The sequence below is a fragment of the Bubalus bubalis genome, chromosome 2 (genome assembly GCF_019923935.1).
Source record: "Bubalus bubalis isolate 160015118507 breed Murrah chromosome 2, NDDB_SH_1, whole genome shotgun sequence".
Lineage (NCBI taxonomy): Eukaryota > Metazoa > Chordata > Mammalia > Artiodactyla > Bovidae > Bubalus > Bubalus bubalis.
In genome coordinates, this window is record NC_059158.1 from 150,750,734 (window position 1) to 150,765,820 (window position 15,087).

Below are 15,087 nucleotides of genomic sequence, written 5' to 3' on the forward strand. Positions count from 1 at the left end.
AATCCCAATTTGGTTAAGATAAAATGAAAATTCTAACAACTACAATAGAACAAGGGGGGATCCCTACGAAAAACCCCAAATCAGTTGTAAGTCACAATTTTTGCAACAGAAAACTAGTTGTAAGAAGATAATGAAATATTGCTGCTGCTAAGTCACTTCAGTCGTGTCCGACTCTGTGCAACCCCATAGATGGCAGCCCACCAGGCTCTGCCATCCCTGGGATTCTCCAGGCAAGAACACTGCAGTTGGTTGCGATTTCCTTCTCCAGTGCATGAAAGTGAAAAGTAAAGTGAAGTCGCTCAGTCATGTCTGACTCTTCACAACCCCATGGACCGAAGCCTACCAGGCTCCTCTGTCCATGGGATTTTCCAGGCAAGAGTACTGGAGTGGGTTGTCATTATTACTCAAGTATTAAAGGAAAATGGAGGGGGTGGTGTGAAAACCAGCTGATCATCTCACAGTGTCTGTCGGGAAGGAGCACAGGCTCAGCTTGGCTAGAAATGGTTCCTCTGGGATCTTACAGTCTGCTCTCTCAGTACCAGCCAAGCTGCAGGTTCATCAGAGCTTTGGCTGGAGGAAGTCCTGCTTCTCAGCTCTCTGTGGTTGCTGTCAGTTTAACTCCTTGCACTTGTGAAACTGAGGTCCCTGTTTTATTGCTTGCTGTTGGCTGTTCTCAGCTACCAAAGGCCCCCCACTTCAATACAACATGAGCTTCTTGATGGGCCATCTCACAATACGACAGCCTTACATTTAGGCCACCAGGAGAATTTCTCTCTCCAGTCTTCTAAGCCAGAGTCTTATGTAGTATTCATAGGAGTGACACCACATCACATTTGCTATACAAACCACCTTAATCAAAGGCTTGATATCTTTTCATTTTTGCCATAATATATCATTTAGAAGCTCTAGCAGGTTCCAACCCACTCCAGTGTTCTTGCCTGGAGAATCCCAGGGACGGCAGAGCCTGGTGGGCTGCCATCTATGGGGTCGCACAGAGTCGGACACGACTGAAGCTACTTAGCAGCAGCAGCAGGTTCCATCCCCGCTCCAAGGGAGGTAATTATATGCCTCATTGGGGTCACCTTAGGGTATGTCCACTAAAAATCTATACTAGGAAAATTTTGAAAGAATACTTAACACTTGCCAGTCTACAAGGTTTTATTTAATTTTAGGAGAGTCAGTGGCGAGTTAGTAGTTGAACAGTCAGTTCATGGAGAAGAGCAGGATGAATATCTTCCTTCCAAGCCTCCCTGATGCAGAATCTTTCTCCAGGTAGTGCCCCGATCTTCCTGTATTTGCTCTGGAGGTTCTGATGAGAATCACAACATCAGATTACAACATACATTATTTATTTTCCATTTCTCCTTTACATTCTGTGGCTTCAGCCTCCGAGGAGCAGAGTTCATCCTTGCAAACTGTTAGTTCCAAACTCAATGTTGAAAATGAGAACTTTGGGAGAGGAAAGGTGTGAAGAAGCAGGACTGGGTTAGCCAGGGGGAGGATTTTAGGAGACAAATGTATACATGAGATAAGAACAAGAACAGTAAGGAGACAAAAGGAAGGACTTTGTAATCTTGCTTTATAGTTCAGTAGCAAATCAAAATAAAAGAGGAATAAAATCAGCTCAGCTATTGACTCATACACCTTCTAAAATCTTCAGTTAATCAGTTAATGAATTTTTTTTTAAAGTTTAGAAGGTGTGAGGAGCATTCAAGGCTAAGATATTAGTCAAGATGAACACAGTGAATTTCATTCTACAGTCAGCAGTGACTCCAACTAAAAACTAAGGTAGCCAGTGTCTTATCAATGAGACACAGAAGGGCCATTTCTCTATACAGAGTTTTTTTGTTTGCTGGTTTTTAATTGCTCTGTCTTTCCTCATAGTTCTGGTACTTGGTAGACTGCAGGTATATGTTAGAGCAGAGGCTGTGGTCGGCTTTGATTGCCAGAGGCTGATTAATGATAGTCTTCCTAAGTAAGCAGAAGTTACCCATAAAATTGACTCTAATGGGTGCTTGGGGTGTCATTATTACACAGCTGCAGACAATAAGCCAACAGAGAAACAGATGATGTACATCTTGAAATCAAGATAAGAGGTGGTGCTTAGAGCTATAGTTTAGTAGAAATTGCAGTATATTTATAGTATTTATTGTATTTGTGGTGCATCAGTTTAACTGGCAAGAGTACAGTATCGAGAGCCATGGATCTGATGCTCAAACATGCATTGGGCATAGTATGTAGAATCTTCTATGCCAGTCACTGATGTGGGAGAGCCTTATAAATCAGAAAATCTGCACATATCTTTCATCTACTTAATCTCTTTATTGAATTTTTAATTTAAAGTATTATTATTATTTGATTTTAGGATGAATTCCAAGAACCTTACATAACCTGTAAGACTTCCCATTATTTTTTCTTTAGTCTCCTTTCAGCTCTTGCTTTCAGTGCTCCAGCCTTCCAGGATATAGTTTTCCTTCAGTGTAGCTTGGGTGTTTTCATACATGCTGCTCCCTCCATTACCAACACTTTATTTCCCTACCCATTATTGACCCTACTCACACTTCATTTCTCAGGTTAAATGGCCCTTCCCTGAGGAGGCCTTTTCACATCCTTGCAGTAAAACTAGTTTCCATGATATATGCTCTTAGAACTCCTTATGTCTCCCATGGTCCACTTGTAATGCTGCTCAGAAAGTATTCATTCTCTGGCTTTCCTGCTAGACTGAAAGCTTCCGGAGGACAGGTTGGGGCTGTGTCCTCAGCTGCTAGTAATGTTGGGCACCCAGCAGGCTGCTGTGTATCTACTGCTCAGGTCAAGTGATGAAGAACAGGATTTGGGGCCAGAAACAATCAGCCATCAGCTGAATGCAGAGTGCCACCCTAGGCAGGCTACTTAATCTCTCTAAACTTATTTTCCTTCCCTGTGAAAAAGACTATCTTCCTTGCACAGTTTTCTGAGAATTAAATTAAAAGAAATCATGCATATCAATCTGTAGGAACAGCATAAAAACTATGGTTGATTAAGCACAGATAACTTGGTTGTGGCTTTTCCATGGTATGCATCTCATTATCTTGTTATTTTTTTGATGAAAAATGTACATATCTCAGAGTGATAAGAAACATACTTCATAAGACACAAAACTAATTTTTTTAATAATGTGGCTTGTGTCTGAGTTTCTTTCTCTAGGCTCTATCACCCTTTATGCTGGGTAATTGCAGGTCATAAGATCTACAGCTATTTCCTCCTATGGTCATGATGGATATCCCTGCCACGTCTCTTTAAACCTGGATCTCTCGTGTTATCCCTGTGTCTTAGAAAGTTTCCTTGTCTGTTGCTTTATTTTCTTTCAAGAGATTGATCGTGTTAGGAGTAACAGTAAAAGACAAAAAAGAAGGTTCAACAAGCATAAAAATTAGCTTTTAAAGAGTGTCTAGAATAGTGCAGGAACTGAAACGTGCAAGAGTAAAACAGGATCACCTCATGGAATCATTGAGACATTTTTTTGTTTGGCCTACCATTTTTACCCCGGTAACCTTCCTTTTAATAACAGCAGTAAGAGCCAAGGCAATGTACTAAACACTTGCCATGTGTTAATCTTTGCCATAATACTTTGGGATAATAATATTTTCATTTTAGGAACAAGGTACAAGGTGGTAAAATGACTTGCTTAAGGTAAATTATGCCACTTATAGTATGATGGAGCTGGCACCCTTTACTACTGTGCTCCTCAGCCCGGCATTTCTTGTCTCATAATCAGGAAGTACATTTCTCAGGTTTTAGAGTGAATCATAGCCACCTGAAAGCACTAGAAAACAAACAAACAAAAGGAACATTTCCCTGAAACTAATATAAGAAACTCTGATTTGGTAGCCTGGGTTAGGGCTTAGAAATTTATATTTTTAAGCCATATTTTTAATGAGTTAAGCGCAGGAGTTCCACGGGTCAGTTTGAGTAGCATGGATCTATATAACCTTAAATAAAACATTTAATCCTTGGAGTTCTTCTATAAGGTAAGACTGAAATTCCAAAGTGGTTTTCTAAGTGCAAAAATCATTTTTATCTTGATGTAATCAAAATCAATATTAATTAACCAGAGTAATACTACAATTCAAAAGAAGAGGTTACAAGTAAATAATTATCATAAGCATATATGCTTGTGGGATAAGATTGTGCTCAAATTCTAGGAATTGACATTTCTACTGTATAGTAGTCTGGGTTCCTCAGACAAATGTGACCATCATCAATGGTCGTTCTACACTGCTTTCTTTAGTTCCTCTTCTGGGTTGCCAGCAAGAAAGCATTTGCAAAAAAAATAAAAGCCCCAACAAAATATCAACAAAAACTGATAAAATGTATTTGATTAATTCAGGTAAAAGAAATCCAGGGCCTATAATATAAGCCTGTGACCTTATTATAATAATTCCCTCTGCTTCCCTCTGAGAAATTAGGATGGGCCTGAAATGACTTGCTTATAGTTGACTGTGCCTTCCCCCAATACCCTGTTTCCTCTTTAGCCTCTTTTGTGTATTTCTCACTAAAAATTACATCTCCAGTCAGACAGAAATATAGCACCTGTCCTGATTTCAAGCTTTCCTTTGCCATGTTTCTCTTGGTGAATCCATGATCAGATTCTCCCGAGGCCAATCAGAGTAATCAGCCTGCCCAGACTGACCCAATTAAGTTTAATTAGTTGTTTTTTTAGCTTTAAATTTCCTAGCCAGGTGTATTTTATGATTTTTATTAAACAACGAAGAAGAGCTGAATCTTTGGAATTAGTTGGCCTCTCAGGTACTTTCTGCTGGTAATAAAACTCCAGGAAATCTTAGGTCTCCATAAGGAAGTCAAATGATACTAAAATAATTTGAGTCTGTTTCTCTCTGGCTCTAAATGAAAAGTGTTCCTGTCTCCATGTGAACAAACATTAATCTTATCTATGATTCTTTGCTAAGATTATGTTACACGGTGGACTTTACATGGCCGTCTAAGTCTCACCACTCCCCAGATGGCATCTTTTTCAACTTTTTTATTGGTTGAAAATCAGCTGGATGAGTTTGAACATAGGCAGTAAAGGGGGTTTCAAGGAAGTAGTGAAGGATTTATAATGAAAGCAAAATTAAAGTAAACCAAGAGGCAAGTTAGATGGAGAATAGGCCTCCTAAGACAGATGTGCCTTGGAGAAAATAAATGAAAATAATAGTTAATAAAGGAGGAAAATTAGGATTTTGAAGGGGCTGTGAGCTAATATTAAGCTGTTTGGGGGTTAGTAATTTTATACAGATTACCCATATTAGGTGCCAGAAATGCATTTTACTTTAATTTTCTCAGATGAGTTCTTATAATATTGTGAGGTAATTATTATTCACTTCGAAATACCACCTCACAGGTGGCTGAGTGGTAAAGAATACACCTGCCAATGCAGGAGATGTGGATTTGATTCCCGAGTCAGGAAGATTCCCTGGAGGAGGAAGTGAAAACCCACTCCAGTATTCTGGTCTGGGAAATCCCAGGGACAGAGGAGCTTGGCAGGCTACAGTCTTTGGGGGTCACAAAAGAGTTCAACATGGTTTAGTGACTAAACAAGAACAAAGTTGTTGATCATATACGTGTAAGTACTCATGTGAAACTGAAAAGTGTTAGTCGCTCAGGTGTGTCTGACTCTTAGTGACTCCATGGACTTAGCCCACCAGGCTCCTCTGTGCATGGAATTCTACAGGCAAGAATACTGGAGTGGGTAGCCATTTCATTCTCCAGGGAATCTTCCTGACCCAGGGATAGAACCCCGGTCTCCTGCACTCAGATTCTTTACCATCTGAGCCACCAGGAAAGCCCTAGATATGCATCAAAGGACACTTGTGGTTCTCCCTTCCTCTCACACTCCTACATCCTTCCCATCTTTTTTCTCAGCCTCCCACTCAGTTTCCCTAGCCCTCATCCCCTTCTTGTGCCCTCATCTTTTCTTTCTCTCCCCCCGACTCTTTTCTTCCTGGTCCTCCTTTTCTCTATTGCTGCTGTATCCCTTTCTCATCCCTTAACCCAGGGTTTATCAAACTTTTCTGTTCATTGGAATCACCTGGGGAGATTGTTCAAGCACTATTGCTGGCCTCCACCCCCGGAGTATCTAATTCAGTAGGTTTGCATTGGGACCTGAGAATGTGTATTTCCAGCAGTTTCCAGGGGCTGCTGCTGCTTCTGGTCCAGGGACCATACATTAAGAGCCACTTTAACTGACATGATGACCTGGTCTTTGCTTCCATGTTAAATCAACAAAACTTTTAGATCCATCTTAGGATTTATTTGTGAAATTGCCAGTACTCTCCTAGGTGATCTCTGCTATCATTCTAGGTAATGAAAATTGGTGTTACAATTACTTAAAAATGAATATTTGATAGCTTTTCTGATGCACTACTGTAATATTAATACTATCCATCAGAATCACTTTCCAAATGGAAAGAACTGAAGCTCTCAAATTGGGTAATCCCTGAGCTGTATGTAATGCTGCCTCAGTGAATTGTTGAGGCAAGAAAATTAGAAAAGCATAAAGGATTGTGACATTTTTCACCCAATTTAAAAAACTTCTAATTTTATGTCCAAGGTAATTGCTTTTTGAGTCTGCTTTTCTTGGCTTCTGCTGTCTTGCACACTATTAAACTATTGCCCCCTGATACATATTAAATATGATTTAGTTACCCTATCTTTGGGAAGAGATGCTAAAACTTAGGAGGACCAGTTTCCTAGCTGCTAGGCAAGAACTAGTTGTCAGGTGGCAGGGCTACAGTGGAGACAGAATAAGGGTTAAGGCTGGAGTTGGGGGGTGCACAAAATGGTGACAGAATGATATTGCTGGAAACATTTTCTAACCCTAAATTTGAAAACGAAGCACTCAGTAACATTTGGTTAGCATTTCTTCCTCCTAGAAACATTCTCACATATTCCTTTCTGATATCTTTGAATTTCATTGGCAGTTCTTTCCTCTCTTTCCTTTGCTGAATCCTCATCTTGTAAAGGCCCCTGAATATTGAAACATCTTAGAGTTTTCAGATCCCTTCTGGTTATAGTCTATTCTCTGAGTCATCTTACACAGCCTCCTATCTTGAGATAATGTATATGTACTACTGGATTCTAAATTTATCTTCAATCCTGATTAATCCTCTTAGCCCAGACTTCTATATGAATGTTTAATTTTCATCTCCATCATTCTGTGATCATAAATAATGTCCTTATTTTCTTCTAGAAACTGTTTCTCTTTCAATCTTTTTCATCCTGATACATTGCATTTCTCTTTCCTCAGTTGCTCAGGCCAAAACTGTTGGTACCATTCATTTCCTCTCTTGTTCATTTCTAACCCATTGATAAAATCCTGTTAGCTCCAGCTTTGAAATATTTCTTACCACTTTCACCCTTTTGCAAGCCACATTGTTCATCCCTTGGATTTCAGAAATATTCTGTTAGCTGATTTCTCTGCCTCATCTTATACCCCTCTATGATCTTCAGAGCATCCAGAGTAAGCTTATAAAATAGAAATTTATAATGTCATTCTTTTGCTTAAAATGTTCCAATAATTCCATTTTCCAGGGTGGACCCTCTGTTAAACCTTTTACTATGACCATAAGGACTTTATCTCGTGGCTCTCTCATTTGACTTTACTTTGTCACCAGCTCAGAACTGTGGCTTACTGCACACACTGTGCTGTTAATCTCTGTGTCCTCTACAGTCGGTTCCTCTGACTGGAATATTTTCTCCCTATTTGCCTGACTCCACCAACTCTTACAATTAGATTGTCTCTCTTCTCTTAGATTTTCCCAGATATTATTTCTCATTCCTTCTTCCTTTGCTTGCATGCTTGGTTAGAGAACTGCTTTCCTTCCTTTCCCAAACCTCTATGCATGTTTTTACTCATTTAATACAATAACAATCAATTGTCCATTTCTATATCCGTGTACTCTTCTAGGTTGTGAGTTTCTTAAGAGGTGACTTAGACAGTGAAAAATTCACTTGCAATGTGGCAGACATGGGTTTGATCCCTGGGTTGGGAAGACTCACTGGAGGAAGAAGGCATGGCAACCCACTCCAGTATTCTTGCCTGGAGAGTCCCCATGGATGGAGGATCCTGGAAGACTACAGTCCATGGAGTCACAAAGAATCCAACACAACTGAGCGACTAAGCACAGAATAGCACAAGGGCTGAGAATTAGTCATCCATGTGTTACCAGAGTCAAACTTGGTGCCCAGTGCATAGTAACAAATACTCAGCGCATGTTTAGAGAAGAAATTAATGAAAGATGAGGCTGAATATTAGTTTGGGAAAGAAAGTTGGGCAGATTTCCCAATCATAGTACCGAAGGAGAGAAGGATAACAGTGGATAGAACAGGTTTTATTTCACACTATTATTCAGATCAGATCAGATCAGATCAGTCGCTTAGGGTGGTCTAAAAAGTTAAAGGAGATTTCATGTGATGGATTCTCCTTTTTTCCCCATTGTAACTTAGGTAGTAAAAACATCTACAAAGACCAAGAGGATTGGAAATGTGTATGACACTTGAAACAATTAGTCTTCTGGAATGGCCATTTTATAAGAAGTGACTTGTTAAGTCAGATTTCTTATAGGATTAAGTAACAGAAACTCAACTCAAGGACCTTAATTCTATCAACCTCTCCCTCACCACCAAATGAGTACTGTAAGGAACTGGTAAATCTATGGGCACAGTTGGTATCATAAAGTCACATAATGTCAAATATTTTTCTGTCTCTTCTCCTTTTTTCTATCTTTGTTTTCCTCTGTGTTCCTTCCACATTCCTTTTACTGTGGAAACTGTCTTCATGTGGTAGGAGACATTTAGAGGTTGCAACCATTGCTATACTTACATCATTCAGACTAACAGCCCAAAGGAAAGACACTTATATTGATTAAGTTTCTCTGAAGCCCCCAGATTGATCCAACTTAGAGTCTGTGCTTGTTGCTAAGCCAGCCGCCACTGTGGTGATCAGTTCAGTTCAGCTGCTCAGTTGTGTCTGACTCTTTGCAGCCCCATGGACTGCAGCATGCCAGGCTTCCCTGTCCATCACCAACTCCTGGGACTGACTCAAACTCATGTCCATTGAGTCAGTGATGCCATCCAACCATCTCAACCTCTGTCATTCCCTTCTCATCCCCCATTCAATCTTTCCCAGCATCAGAGTCTTTTCTAGTGAGTCAGTTCTTCGCATCAGGTGGCCAAAGTATTGAAGTTTCAGTTTCAGCATCTGTCCTTCCAATGAATATTAAGGACTGATTTCCTTGGATCTCCTTGCGGTCCAAGGGACTCTCAAGAGTCTTCTCCAACACCACAGTTCAAAAGCATAAATTCTTTGGCACTCAGCTTTCTTTATAATCCAACTCTCACATCCATACATGACTACAGGAAAAACCATACCCTTGACTAGATGGTCCTTTGTTGGCAAAATAATGTCTCTGCTTTTTAATATGCAGTCCAGGTTGATCAAAGCTTTTCTTCCAAGGAGCAAGTGTCTTTTAATTTCATGGCTGCAGTCACCATTTACAGTGATTTTTGGAGCTCAAAAAAAATAAAGTCTTTCTCTGTTTCCATTGTTTACCCATCTATTTGCCATGAAGTGATTGGACTAGATGCTGTGATCTTAGTTTTCAGAATATTAAGTTTTAAGCCAACTTTTTCACTCTCCTCTTTTACTTTTATCAAGAGGCTCTTTAGTTCTTCTTCACTTTCTGCCATAAGGGTGGTAATCTGCATATCTGAAGTTATTGATATTTCTCCTGGCAATCTTGATTCCAGCTTGTGCTTCATCCAGCCTGGCATTTCTCATGATGTACTCCACATATAAGTTAAATAAGCAGGATGACAATATGCAGCCTTGATGTATCCTTTTCCCAATTTGGAACCAGTCTGTTGTTCCATGTCCAGTTCTAACTGTTGCTTCCTGACCTGCATACAGGTTTCTCAAGAGGCAGGTCAGGTGGTCTGGTATTCCCATCTCTTTCAGAATTTTCCACAGCTTGTTGTGATCCACACAGTCAAAGGCTTTGGCGTAGTCAATAAAGCAGAAGTAGATGTTTTTCTGGAACTCTCTTGCTTTTTGAATGGTCCAATGGATGTTAACAATTTGATCTCTGGTTCCTCTGCCTTTTCTAAAATACAACTTTAACATCTGGAAGTTCACAGTTCATGTACTGTTGAAGCCTGGCTTGGGGAATTCTAAGCACTGTGGGGATAGGGAACACTATAAAGGGCCAGTCTGAATCATGTGGTCACGTACAATGATGGGGTGGTTGTTATTTGCTTAGTATCTCTGTTACTTATAGGTAATCCTAACAACAACAGCACTGACTTAAACAAGATAGAAATACCTTAAGATTTATGCTTCATGGAACTTTTAGAGGCTTAGGTTTATTCTCTCATGATGCTTTTTTTCCCCCCATGTGGAAATATGAAACATTTACTTTAAGTATCAGACAAGGACACCTAAGTAATCCAATTTTACTACACCATTATAAAAACCATCCCTTCACCACAGTGTAAGATTTAACTGCATGTGCACAAGGGGACATGTGATATGAAATGTATTAAGATGGCTGCTGTCCTGCCAAGGACTTCCAGTCCCTATCCAGGTCCTACTGCAATACTGGTGGTCCCAAGAGTTTACAGAAGCAAATCATTTAAAATAATAATAACAAAGCAATTAAAAAGACAAATCAAAATGCCTCAGTAACTGTATGTCCAATTCAAACTTTATCTATTTAATGTTGTGTTTGCTTCCCACTAACAAATCTTTTCTAAAACCAGCTTAAACATCTGGAAGTTCACGGTTCACATATTGCTGAAGCCCGGCTTGGAGAATTTTGAGCATTACTTTACTAGCGTGTGAGATGAGTGCAATTGTGCAGTAGTTTGAGCATTCTTTGGCATTGCCTTTCTTTGGGATTGGATTGAAAACTGACCTTTTCCAGTCCTGTGGCCACTGCTGTGTTTTCCAAATTTGCTGGGATATTGAGTGCAGCACTTTCACAGCATCATCTTTCAGGATTTGAAATAGCTCAACTGGAATTCCATCACCTCCACTAGCTTTGTTTGTAGTGATATTTTCTAAGGCCCACTGGACTTCACATTCCAGGATGTCTGGCTCTAGGTCAGTGATCACACCATCGTGATTATCTTGGTCATGAAGATCTTTTTTGTACAGTTCTTCTGTGTATTCTTGCCACATCTTCTTAATATCTTCTGCTTCTGTTAGGTCCATACCATTTCTGTCCTTTATTGAGCCCGTCTTTGCATGAAATGTTCCCTTGGTATCTCTAATTTTCTTGAAGAGATCTCTAGTCTCTCCCATTCTGTTGTCTTCCTCTATTTCTTTGCATTGATCACTGAGGAAGGCTTTCTTATCTCTCCTTGCTATTCTTTGGAACTCTGCATTCAGATGCTTCTATCTTTCCTTTTCTCCTTTGCTTTTCACTTCTCTTCTTTTCACTGCTGTTTGTAAGGCCTCCCCAGACAGCCATTTTGCTTTTTTGCATTTCTTTTCCATGGGGATGGTCTTGATCCCTGTCTCATATACAGTGTCATGAACCTCAGTCCATAGTTCATCAGGCACTCTATCTATCAGATCTAGTCCCTTAAATCTATTTCTCACTTCCACTCTATAATCATAAGGGATTTGATTTCGGTCATACCCGAATGGTCTAGTGGTTTTGCCTACTTTCTTCAATTTAAGTCTGAATTTGGCAATAAGGAGATCATGATCTGAGCCACAGTCAGCTCCTGGTCTTGTTTTTGCTGACTGTATAGAGCTTCTCCATCTTTGGCTGCAAAGAATAGAATCAATCTGATTTCGGTGTTGACCATCTGGTGATGTGCATGTATAGAGTCTTCTCTTGCATTGTTGGGAGAGGGTTTTTGCTATGACCAGTCCATTCTCTTGGCACAATTCTATTAGCCTTTGCCCTGCTTCATTCCATATTCCAAGGCCAAATTTGCCTGTTACTCCAGGTGTTTCTTGACTTCCTACTTTTGCATTCCAGTCCCCTATAATGAAAAGGACATCTTTTTTGGGTGTTAGTTCTAAAAGGTCTTGTAGGTCTTCATAGAACCATTCAACTTCAGCTTCTTCAGCGTTACTGGTTGGGGCATAGGCTTGGATTACTGTGATATTGAATGGTTTGCCTTGGAAATGAACAGAGATTATTCTGTTGTTTTGAGATTGCATCCAAGTACTGCATTTCAGACTCTTTTGTTGACCGTGATGGCTACTCCATTTCTTGTGAGGGATTCCTGCCTGCAGTGGTAGATATAATGGTCATCTGAGTTAAACTCACCCATTCCAGTCCATTTTAGTTCGCTGATTCCTAGAATGTTGACATTCACTCTTGCTATCTCCTGTTTGACCACTTCCAATTTGCCTTGATTCATGGACCTAACATTCCAGGTTCCTATGCAATATTGCTCTTTACAGCATTGGACCTTCCTTCTATCACCAGTCACATCCACAGCTGGGCATTATTTTTGCCTTGGCTCCATCCCTTCATTCTTTCTGCATTCTTTGGATGCATCACTATTACACAAATTATTGAAGAGTGGAAAAAAAGGTAAAATAAGTCATTGAGTGGTCATTATGACATAAGAAATATTTGGTCTTTGATTTTCTGAGCTGCAATATATTAAGCATATTTATTTATATAAACTGAGTCACTTTGCTGTATACCTGAAATTAATACAACATTGTAAATCAATTATACTTCAATGGACAAACAAAAATCAAGTAATTTTGACATGAGGACTATGGAAGCTCAGAACAGGACAAAGCTTGGAAGAAGGTCAATAAAATTGTGATCTTTATTCTTATGGAAATTTACAATCTCATTAAAGAGTAGAAACTAAGTGTTGCAGGGCATTGACCATACTCGCACCACACTTGACATAAAAGATGAGTTTAGTCAGGTTCAGCCAGATATTTTCTCTTGGCCTTCCACCTTCCCCTCTTCCTGACCCAATTTTCTTTGTTGTTTTGGTTTTTTGTTTAATTTTACCCAATTGAAGTTGTTGCCTTGAAAATCTATTCATTTTATCCTTTCTCCATGCCTCAGGTAGTAGACATGCTCTCCTTGGAAATCTTAGAGGGATCTGTGGATTTCAAAATGCATGTTGGCATCAAGAGAATATATGATAATATTTTAAAACATAACTCAAAGGAATAAGAGTCGACAAGTTTATTTAGACTGTATCTCTCAACATATTATGTATGATCATTCATAATAACCTTTTAATGGTTTTTTCTAATCATTTTAGTAGCACCCTTTCCATGATAAGCAATGAGGTCATTGGTAAAAAAGATAAGAGAAGTTAAAAAGCAAGTCAACAATTGAAAATTTGTCCTCATTTTAGAGCTATTTGTCTTGGGGTCTTTCCCAGGCATCTTATCCTCCCTTGATAAGCCCATCAAATACTTAGGCATACGAGCCAGCCAGGACTTGGCAGCCTGATATTAATTAAGGTATCCCTGCCAAGGTGCTGCTCAGACGCATACTGTCCTTCTCAATTTCCAGAAGTAACTGACAGCCACCCATCCTCTGGGGAGTACTTTGAGTTTGCCACAGTTTAATCTTGTTTATGTTGGTTTCAAGTTCTCCCAGTTTTAGTTTTTGTACTTTTGAATCTCTCAGCTACCATAACTGCTCTTACTATTTCCAATTTAGTCAGACATTTTTCTTCTTAAGTTTTCAGGCCTTCACTAAAAGTCGCTGATAAGAAATATGGTCGAGCAACAAGGGAAAACACCTACAGAATCTGCTTGAAGATTTAGAACTCACTCTCCCAGTTGGCACTAGAAGCTGTTAAAAGGAACTCTGTTCACTTGGCATAACTGTTTCCAGTGAACCCATGATGGCCATTAGTATCTTCACTTTCTTTTCTATGTACTCATCATCCATTTGTTTAATAACTTATTCTAAACTCTGGCCAGGGAACAATGCTAATGTAAACCATTGGCATGTACAGAATTTAATAGTCTCTTCTTTCTGAAAAGCAAGGTATTTAACAGTGTTTGATGTTATAATACCTCTTTTAAAAATTTCCATAATTTGAAGATTCAGAAAATGATGAATTTCATCTATAAGTTCTTTCTGTTTCCTGGATTTTATTTTTCTAAAAAGAAGCTAATTATCTTCTTATCCATATTATGTTTAATTACAGTTATCACTTAATAATATATCTATTTTTTCCATTTTGATTTTTTTTTATTTTTAAAAGATAAAAACAATAAAATTTTAATACTTTTACTTTCTTTCTCATATGTGTTCTATACTATTTTTATAAGCAGTTTTAAAACCCAGGAGGTTTTTCAGTGCTAAGGGTTATTATCCACTTATACAGAAGAATCTTACATGAATACTTCACAAGGAAACCTTTGATTTTAGAGTAATTTAGGTCACTATACACCAGTGAGATGAAAAGGGAGCAGAATATGTGAAATATTTACTCCTTACTTACTAAATTATTTAATCTATTATATTTTTAATATAAACCAATGAAACCTGAGGGACAGTTGCTTCCCTCGGTGTCACCACAATTCTGTCTCTTCTGACGCCGTGTCTGGTATCTTCTTATAAACTTGTAAAATAGTTTCTCTTCCCTTCAAATTTCAATTTAAATACATTTTGATTAGTTGGCAGATATCCTACCTAACAATTTTCCCCAGTTTTCTTTGACATTCTTCCTGTCCCTTGCTAAAATTCTTTATTCTGATGTAAAATTGATAAGAATTCTAGGATTATTCATATTAAAAATAAATGCCAGGATATTGGATTCTGTTTTACTTTTCTCAAGTATACACACACACACACACACACACATACACACGTTCCATGAAACAAGCTCTCTTCTTGGGTTAGCTAACTAAATGGATGGTCACTACTTTTTCCTTTTTAGTACCCTTCTATCTACTACTGGCCTTCTGCTGCTGCTGCTGTTGCTAAGTCGCTTTAGTCGTGTCTGACTCTGTGCGACCCCATAGACAGCAGCCCACCAGGTGCCTCCGTCCCTGGGACTCTCCAGGCAAGAATACTGGAGTGGGTCGCCATTTCC

At 39.1% G+C, this 15,087-nt stretch overlaps 2 long non-coding RNA genes across 2 annotated transcripts; one reads left to right on the top strand and one right to left on the bottom strand.

The window, feature by feature from the left end:
* Positions 1-1,140: 1,140 nt before the first annotated feature.
* LOC123332175 lies at positions 1,141-1,955 on the bottom strand. Its single transcript, XR_006548941.2, has 2 exons — positions 1,645-1,955; positions 1,141-1,309 (listed from the first exon to the last, which is right to left on the bottom strand). It is a non-coding gene; the product is annotated as an uncharacterized LOC123332175 (long non-coding RNA).
* A 1,043-nt stretch (positions 1,956-2,998) lies between these two features.
* Positions 2,999-14,282, top strand: LOC123332174. Its single transcript, XR_006548940.2, has 2 exons — positions 2,999-4,010; positions 13,722-14,282. It is a non-coding gene; the product is annotated as an uncharacterized LOC123332174 (long non-coding RNA).
* The last annotated feature ends 805 nt before the right edge of the window (positions 14,283-15,087 follow it).